General features: G+C 45.6%; 2 non-coding genes across 2 annotated transcripts; one reads left to right on the forward strand and one right to left on the reverse strand.

Moving 5' to 3' along the window:
• Window positions 1–705: 705 nt before the first annotated feature.
• TRNAY-GUA lies at window positions 706–794 on the reverse strand. The gene is given in 2 exon segments: window positions 706–741; window positions 758–794. It is a non-coding gene; the product is annotated as a tRNA-Tyr (tRNA).
• Window positions 795–891: 97 nt separating this feature from the next.
• Window positions 892–1,029, forward strand: LOC114813403. Its single transcript, XR_003761124.1, has one exon. It is a non-coding gene; the product is annotated as a small nucleolar RNA SNORA7 (small nucleolar RNA).
• Window positions 1,030–9,893: the final 8,864 nt, after the last annotated feature.

Genomic DNA, 9,893 nt, shown 5'->3' on the forward strand with positions numbered 1-9,893 from the left:
AATGAGCCAAAGTAATAATAATTACCATATTTGTTAAGCATTTACTAAGAGGCAGGTACTGTTCTAAGCGCTGGGGTGGACACAAGTCCCTGTCCCACGTGGGGCTCAGAGTCTCAATCCTCATTTTACAGATAAGGGAACTGAGGCACAGAGAACTGAAGCGACTTGGCCAAGGTCACACGGCAGACAAGTAGCGGTGTTGAGATTAGAACCCATGACTCCCAGACCCAAGCTCGAATATCAATCAATTAATCAATCAGTCGATCAGTCAGCATTAACTGTGTTCAGACTACTGTAGTAAGCTCTTGGGAGAGGACAACAGAGTGAATGACTCGTTCCTTGAAGAATCTGCAGGGAAGTGGAACGAAGTATGAGGTATGTACTGCCAACTCCTCATCTGGAAAATGGGCATTCTTATAGTTCTCCCTTTGCTTTGGGCTGCTAATAATAAATAATAATAATGATGGCACTTGGAAAGCACTTACTGTGTGCAAAGCACTGTTCTAAGTCCTGGGGAGGATACAAGGTGATCAGGTTGTCCCACGTGGGGCTCACAGTCTTAATCCCCATTTTACAGATGAGGTAACTGAGGCGCAGAGAAGTGAAGTGACTTGCCCAGAGTCACACAGCTGACAAGTGGCGGAGACAGGATTTGAACCCATGACCTCTGACCTCTTTCCACTGAGCCACGCTGCTTCTCTAAGGTCCTTCGAGCCGGAATCGAACCAGTGACTTGAGGATGACCGAGAGGCAACCATTACAGTCCTCCACTCTACCAGCTGAGCTATCGAAGGCTTGTGCTGAACTATCGAAGGCTGTTAATCCCACATGGGGCAGGGACTGATTATTTTGTATCTACCCTGGCATTTAGTGGTCAGCCAATTACATCTGCCCCTCTCAGGGTGGAACCTGGAGAGTTTCCAGTACTCTACCAGTCTCAGCTAGGGGAGGGAGAGCCAAGCAGAGGCCTACCCATTCCATTCCTAGCTTGACCAGTGGCTAACGAGTGGAAGGCAACCTGCTACAAGTCAAAACTCACCCGTGCTGGTCAGCAGCGGCACAGGAGAGAGTCGAGGGCGGAGACTCGAGTTTATTGCGCAGAAGGCAACAATGGTAAACCATTTCCGGATTTTTACCAAGAAAACTCTATGGACCCACTACCAGAATGATTGAAGATGGAGAGCGGAGCCTTCTGGGAGAGATGCCTCTGTGGTGTCTCTATGGGTCGGAAATGACTCGACGGCAAAAGATAAGACAAGCCAATTGTATTTACTGAGTGCTTACTGTGTGCTGAACACTTTACCAAGCACTTGGGAGAGTTCCATGAAACCTTCAGTGTGGCCTAGCAGCTAGACCATGGGCCTGGGAGTCAGAGGGTCATGGGTTCTAATCCCAGCTCCACCACTTGTCTGCTGTGTGACCTTGGGTAAATCACTTCACTTCTCTGGGCCTCAGTTTCCCCATCTGTAAAATGGAGATTAAGACTGTGAGCCCCTTGTGGGACAGGGATTGTGTCCAACCTGATTAACTTGTATCCACCCCAGTGCTTAGAAGAGTGCACCACACATAGTAAGCGCTTAACAAATACCATCATCATCATCATCAACAAATACCATACAACCACAACAGAATCACCAACTTTGCCTTTGACTGAAGGGCAACTGAGGGCATTCCTCTGAGACTGCCCATTAATTGCCCAGTGGAAAGAGCACAGGCCTGAGAGTCAGAAGGACCTGGATTCTAATCCCAGCTCTGCAACTTGTCTGCTCTGTGACCTTGGGCAAGTCACTTCACTTCTCTGTGCCTTAGTTACCTCATCTGTAAAATGGGAATTAAGACTGGGAGCCCAAAGTGGGACCGTGCCCAACCTGATTAGTTTGAATCTACCCCAGTACTTAGTACAGTAGTACAGTGCCTGACACTTAGTAAGCACTTAACAAGTACTATTTTTAAAAAAAGTCTTTAAAGCTGTTAATTGAGAACCTACTTGGTGCAAACCACTGACTTTGGGTACTGAGGGGAATTACAAAAGAAGATTAAGATAAAATCTACCCCCTCCAGGAGTTTACAGGACAAGACAAAGACCTTACCCACATCCTATTTCTGGTCTGTTACCAGGCATTATCTTGCAAACATCTTAAATCATCAAATCTTTCTTCTCGCTATTATCGTCACTGTGATCATCAACAATATTAAGCATCTACTTAGCACAAAGTGTTGTGGGAATTACAAAACATTAAGACATGATCTTGGCCTAATTGGCTAAAAGCATCAATCAATCATATTTAGTGAGCACTGTACTAAGCGCTTGAGAGAGTACAATATAACAAAGATGAGAGGCACATTCCCTGCCCACAACGAGCTCACAGTCAAAAGGGTATAAATGTTGGAAGTATAGACCAGAGTTTACAGAGGCATCCATCTGGTCTGAGGTATTTGGGGTGAAAAGCATCCGGGACTTCATGGAGGAGGTGTGTTTTAAGAAGAGGTCAGAAGAAGGGATGTGATTTGGCTGGGGAGTGAGGGGGAGGATGGAGACAATGATTTGCAGGTGGGTGATTTGTTTCAAATGTGTCATCCCCCTCTAAACCATTGTGGGCAGAGAACATGTCTGCCAACTCTGTTGTATAGTGCTCTGCGCTTTATACAGAGCCCTGCACACGGTAAGCGCTCAATAAATACTACTGATGACATGCAGATCCCTCTCCCTTCCCTTTTGCTACAACCTGTATTACAAGCCTTCGTGGACACAGCCTGGCTCTCTTGGCATCTCTGTGCCCTCTGCTAGTTGACTCTGAGAAGACTCTGCTATTGAGCTTCCACCAGCTGGTGTCCTTGAGCTGGTTTACCAGTTCCACGAGAGCCCTAGTACGTGCTCTGTCCCCCACCCCTCAAAAGACCCCTCATTCTGGATTTCCTTTGGCTAATAGAGATCTCCAATGGGCCAACCACATCACATCTCTGTTTCCCTTCCCAGTTTGTGTTCTTAAAATTCCTCAGTCTTTATTGCATCTTTCCCCCCAAACTCCACTTTTCAGGGCATTCTTTCCTCTTGGGCTTTCTCTAGACATCCCTCTTCCCCATCCGGTCACCCTCACCCCTCCCCTCCCACCCCCGCCCCCCACACCACCACCACCATGGCACCTCCTTCTTGCTTCATCCCTCCGTACACCTGCAACTCCACTCCAGCCCCTCCTCTAGCTTCCATTCTCCCACTTTCAAACATCCTGTATCACCAGATCAGGGAGGGTCGACTCTCCACAGACCTCCCCGAACTCTCCCTTTCTTTAAATCCTTTCAAACCAAGAAGTCAACATTCCCCACTCACCCTCCCCACCTCCTTCTCTGGAGCTTCTAAGGTTCTGAGGTCTTCAAACCATATTAGTCCTGTTATGCCAGGTGCAAAAAAGCCCTGGAGGAATCCCACTAGAGCCAGGGCTAATTTGAGTCTAAAAAACCTGGCATTGCTGAAGGACGCCAACTCTATGTTCCTATTTGTCCACTTATGACTCCCATTAGCGAGTTGCTTGAGGGCAAAGGTGACCCCCTTCAACTTCTTTTGTATGTTTCCCAAGTCCCTAGTACGGTGCCCTGCCTACAGTAAGCACTGGAGTAATTCAGCCCTGTTGATGGGACAGATAAGACAACCTCCTTATTTTCCATGATGTTATCTTTTTCCCACCTTGCTCCATACTGCTGCATATTTTTCTCCTCAAGGGTGGGGGGAGAGTCAATCGCCAATGCACACTGCACTCCCCATGACCTCTAGACTGTAACTTTGTTGTGGGCAGGGTTTGTGACCGCTTATTGTTGTATTGTACTCTCCCAAATGCTTAGTACAGTGCTCTGCTCACAGTAAGTGCTCACTAAATAGGTTTGAATGAATGACTGACCTTTAGCTTTATACAATTATATTATATATCGTAGTCATTATTTACATTATATTATGCATTGTTTATTAATATATTTATATTATATTATCATGTTATTTATATTAAAGTCTGTCTCCCCCCCCAGACTGTAAGTTCATTGTGGACAGGGAATGTGTCTGCTTATTGTTAAATTGTACTCTCCCAAGCACTTAGAACAGTGTTTCACACACAGTAAGCACTCAATAAATACAATTGCCTGATTGACTGGTTGACTGTCTTCAGCTCTCTCCAACCCCTTTCTGAGCTCCTAATCATCAGGAGAAGACTGACCTTTGGGTGCATAGTACAAACCTTGATGGAAATCTGTGCAAATAATAATAATAGTAATAACAACGGTAATAATAATAATGGCTTTTGCTAAGTGCTTACTAAGTGCCAAGCACTGCACTAAGTACAGGGGCTGATACAAGATACTATGGGGTACATACTTGTCTGTTGTGTGACTTTAGGCAAGTCACTTCATTTTTCTGTGCCTCAATTACCTCAACTGTAAAATGGGGATTAAGTCCTAGAGCCCTATGTGGGACAGGAACTGTGTCCAGTCTGATTAACTTGGATCTACCCCAGCACTTCATACAGTGCCTGGTACAAAGTAAGCGCTTAACAAATACTATAAAATTTTAAAAAAGAGATAGGCTGGGCACAGTCCCTGTCCCACATGGGGCTCAGAGTCAAGCTTGAGGGAGTAGGACTTAATCTCCATTTTACAGATGAAGAAACTGAGGCCCAGAGAAATGAAGCAACTCTCCCAAGGTCACACAGCAGACAAGTGGCCAAGCCGAAATTAGAACCCAGGTCCTCTGTCTCCCAGGCTCATGCTCTTTCCATTAGGCCATGCTGCTTCCCCAACTTGTGTTCCTGCAAAGAGAAACCCGGGCCCTGACTTATAGGGTTCCCCCAGGGTCCCCCAGGTAAACCTGCCAGTTTCTAGGGAGGCAAGCAAACCTAGCAAAGAGTCTGTTCAATTCTTTCCTTTTATGGCTCAGTTTTGGAGCATGCTTATCACCCTGCCAGCTGTCTCTGCTCATCTTTGCCATTAGCTTCCCCACAAATATTTTAGCACTTAGCCAAGAGAAGGGAGGGTCTCCAGTTTTAGAGTGGGGTACTTGGTGGGAAGGGCCTTGTCCCCTTTTCTTAATGGACCAATCAGTGGTATTCATCAAGTGCTTACTGGGTGCAGAGCACTGAACTAAGCGCTTGGGAGAGTACAATATCACAGAATTTGTAGACACGTTCCCTGCCCACTACTTAAACCAGATAGTCATATTTATTGAGCACTTTACTATGTGCAGAGCACTGTACTAAGCACTTGGGAGAGTACAATATAACAATATAACAGACACATTCCCTCCCCACAATGATCTTACAGTTTATAGAGGGGAAGATAGACATTAATATAAATAAATAAAGTGTGGATATGTACATAAGGGCTGTGAGACTTGAGGGTGGGGATGAGATAGTCAACAGTCCTTGATCCCTGGACTTCCCCACACCTCAACAATGCCAGGCAAACCCTCAGCTAACAGGATCCCTGGATCAAGGAAATTTTTTATAAATCCAGAGATATTTACCTTCCCTTTCCTCGTGGTCTTTATTGAGTTTTCTTCCTCTGGGGCAGTTACTATGGCTCCTAAACCCACGACTTCTCCCTCTGTCTCCCTAGGGAGAATTCCAGAATCTCCCCCAGGCCCTCGCCCACTTCCCTTTTCTCTCTGGACGATTCCCTCACTTCTCTTTCCTTTGGGTTTGGTCCACCCTGTTTTTGTCCTCTGAGAGTCATGGCATTTCTCCCCTTCCCATTAGCCCTTGGTATCTTCCAGTCTGTCTGTAGGCAAAGCCTGCCCCCCTCCTTGATCTCTTTAAACATGCCTTCATCTGTTAGCGTGTCTTTAGTCCCTTATCCTCCATTCCCCCTGGCAGATAAGAGTTCTCTCTGGTCTCCGCTGATTCCGTCCCCACCAATTACATTGCCTGGCAATATCTCCTTTAGGTCTTTTTTCAGCCTTTCCCACTATTTCCAGGTATTCCTCCCTTTCATTTACCTGCTAAACCTTGCCTTGCTCTCTTCCTGGAATTGGTTAAGTGAACTCAGCCTCCTTACCCCATTCTCAAACACCCTCGCGGCTCCAAATCGATCAATCAGTCAATGTTATTTATCAAGTGCGTACGGAGTGCAGAGCACTGTACTAAGTGCTTGAGAGAGGACGATCATAAATGGGGGAGCACTGAGTATTGTGTGATCTGGAAAATCCACTTCCCTTACTCTGTGTTTCATAATGCCGTATCCATGTGCTCTCTTGAATGGAGTTGATCGATTTCTCATAAGGGAACTGAAGATATATATTGGGAGGTAGAAGTCTGCAAGGCTCCTGGGCTCTATATGCCTTCTCTGCTGTGAACGCTATTCACCTGGGAGTGGGCAGGATGACTTTTCCGGTAATAATGATAAGAAGAATTATGGTGTTTGCTAAGCGCTTACAATTTGCCAATTTGCTAGGTACACTACAATCAGCTCAAACACAGAGGTCCGGACAGAGCACGGGCCTGGGAGTCAGAAGGACTTGGGTTCTAATATCGGCTCTGCCACATGTCTGCTGCGTGACCGTGGGCAACTCACTTCACTTCTCTGTGTCTTAGTTACCTCATCTATAAAATAGGGATTAAGACTGTGAGTCCCATGAGGAACATGGACTGTATAAAACCTAATTATCTTGTATCCACCCCAGGACTTAGTACGGTGCCTGGCACATAAGAAGCACTTAAATGCCACAATTATTATTATTATTAGGACTCACAGTTTAATGGGGAGAACAAGTATTTTATTCCCATTTTCCAGATGAAGAAACTGAGTCCCAGAGAAGTAAAGTGACTTGCCCAAAGTCACACAGAAAACAAGTGGCAGAGCCAGGATTAGAATAATAATAATAATGATAATAATTGTGGTATTAGTTAAGTGCTCACTATTTGCCAGGCACTGTTCTATGAGCTGGGGTAGGTACAAATTTATCGGGTTGGACATGGTCCCTGTCCCACATATGGCTCGCAGCCTTAATCCCCATTTTATACAAGAGGTAACTGAGGCACAGAAAAGTAAAATGACTTGCTCAAGGTTACACAGCAGAATAGCAGTAAATTCAGGATTGGAACCCAGATCTTCTGACTCCAAGGTCGGGACTCTTTCCACTAGACCACGTTACTCCTCCCTGGTACAGATGTCCACTAATTCCATGTCCCTCATCTCATTAGGTGTCCAGCTACCGTTGCAGTTCATGTCAAAAAAGAAAAGATCAATCAGGGGCCTTCTCCTTTCTTGCTCCCAAGATGGCTCTTCCACAGTTCTCGTCCATTTAGGTCCAAGAGCCAACTCTATCCCCAGCTTCCAGAACTCAGGATTTGAGACTTACTGATAGCCTGGTCTAGTAGATAGAGTATGGGCTTGAAAGTCAGAAGGACCTGAGTTCTAATCCCTGCTCTGCCACTTATGTGCTGAATGACCTTGGGCAAGTCACTTAGCTTCTCTGTGCCTCAGTTCCCTCATCTCTAAAATGGGGTTTAAGACTGTGAGCCCCATGTGGGACAGGGACTGCATCCAATCTGCTTTGCTGGTTTCTACTCCAGAACTGAGTACAGTGCCTGAGACAGAGTAAGCACTTAACAAATACCACTACTTAGTGAGTGCCTCTAACAGATTCCAAGCCCTAGGGGTAGATGGAAGATAATCAGACCAAATGAGGTTGATGTCCCACCTGGGGCTCACAGCCCAAGACAGAGGAATAACAGATATCTTTTCCCCATTTAACAGATAAGGAAACTGAGGCTCCTAGAGGTAAAATGACTTGCTTCATTATGGGCAAGGGACGTGTCTGTTCATTCTGTTGTAGCGTACTCCCCCAAGTGTTTAGCACAAAGTAAGCACTCAATAAATACCACTGATTGATTGACTGATTGCTCAAGGTCACACAACAGTCCAGGAGCAAAACAGATTAAAACCTGGGTGTCACAGTCCCATGTGCTGTCCATTATAGTGGGCCTTGAGGAAAGAGCATGGGCCTGGGAGTCAGAGGACTTGGATTCTAATGCCTGCTCTGCTGTTGCCTGCTGTGTGATCTTGGGTGAGTCGCTTCACGTCTCTGTGCCTGTTTCCTCACCTGTAAAACAGGAATTAAATACCTGTTCCCCCTCCTACTTAGACCATATGAAGCAGGGACTGTGTCTGACCTGATTATCTATCGCAGAGCTTAGTACAGTGCTTGGCATGTAACAAGAGCTCAACGAATACTGCCATGAGTATTATTGTAAGGCTATGTTGCAAAGGTGGTTTCCAAAGACTCCTCTTTCTGGTTGGCTTTTACATCCTCTTTCCCAGACTACTCCTTAGTGTTTCCTCATTTCTCCTGCCCCTTGGTGTTGGAGTGGATAAGAGACCCTCGTTGGCTCTTCATTCGCCTTTTCGGGCTTCTTCGAACCCTTCTTTCTATATCTCTGCTCCCAATCCTCAGACTCCAACAAAGCTTTCCCCTACCCCTGGTTTAATCCCTACTGCTCCTTTCTTGAGATGGGTCACGGCACAGTTTGTTTCTCCTTCCTTTCCTCCTCGTAATAAAAATAATAGAATAATAATTGTTGTATTGTTAAGCACTTTCTTTATACCAGGCACTGTACTAACCGCTGGGGTAGATACAAATTAATTGGGTGGGACAGGGTCCCTGTCCCACCTGAGGCTCACAGCCTTGATCCCCATTTTACAGATGAGGAAACTGAGGCTCAGAGGAAGCAAAGTGACTTGCCCAAGGACATACAGCAGACAAGCAGTGGAGGTGGGATTAGAATCCAGGTCCTTCTTACTCCCAGGCCTGGGCTCTACTCATTAGGCAACACTGCGTCTCTAGCAAATATATTTCCCAAGTGCTAACTATGTGCCAAGCTCTATTTTGTTAATGAGGTGTACATCCTCTTGATTCTATTTATCATGATTATGTTCGATTAGACTGTAAGCCCGTCACTGGGCAGGGATTGTCTCTATCTGTTGCTGAATTGTACATTCCAAGCACTTAGTACAGTGCTCTGCACATAGTAAGCACTCAGTAAATACTATTGAATGAATGAAGTGGGTACAAGATAATCAGGTCGGACACAATCCCTGTCCCACAGAAGGTAGGTGGATCTGCTACACTTTAAGCTCCTCGAGGGCAGGGATCTGTTCTTCCAACTCTATTGTCCCTTCCCAAATGTTGAGTACAGTGCTCTATACACAGTAAGTGCTCAATAAATACCATTGGTTGAGAATAGACTTTGAATTCCCATTTTGCAGATGAGGAAACTGAGGTGGGGAAAAGTTAAGTGATTCTCCCAAGGACACACATCAGGCAAGTGTCAGACCTGGGTTTAGAATCCAGGTCCTTGCTCTTACCACTTAGTCACACTGCTCAAGCAAAGGATTCGGGGCCCGTGTCAGTGTTCCTTCAAGTCATAGTCCCTTGCTGTCCCCAGACTTGACCAGTGTCTTCCTCGAATGGCTTGCAACATTTCAGGGTCTCTAACCATACAAGGATATTGTCTAAATCAACCATTTCATTTCTCCATAGTGTCACTAGACTAGTTAATGGGGTGATTGCAAAATCCCAGCAGAATTTCTTCTTTCTCTTTTTCTTCTAATATTTTCTTTTCAAAAAAAATGAAAGGTAGCCCCAATTTGATGCTTAACCCCTGACTCTTTGTATGCCTGAACAAGGGGCATTCCCAGGTATTTACTCACCATGCAATCCCTGTGTTGAGACCTCTCCCTTAAATCTTATCCAGGGGGAAGCTCAATCCTATGAGTGGTTCCGTCCTTTTTTTTTTTAATGGCATTTAAGCACTTACTATGTGCCAGGCCCTGTACTAAGTACTGAAATAGATACAAACTAACCAGGTTGGACACAGTCCACATGCCCCATGGGGCTCACCGTCTTAATCCCCATT

This window comes from Ornithorhynchus anatinus, chromosome 7 (assembly GCF_004115215.2).
Source record: "Ornithorhynchus anatinus isolate Pmale09 chromosome 7, mOrnAna1.pri.v4, whole genome shotgun sequence".
Classification (NCBI taxonomy): domain Eukaryota; kingdom Metazoa; phylum Chordata; class Mammalia; order Monotremata; family Ornithorhynchidae; genus Ornithorhynchus; species Ornithorhynchus anatinus.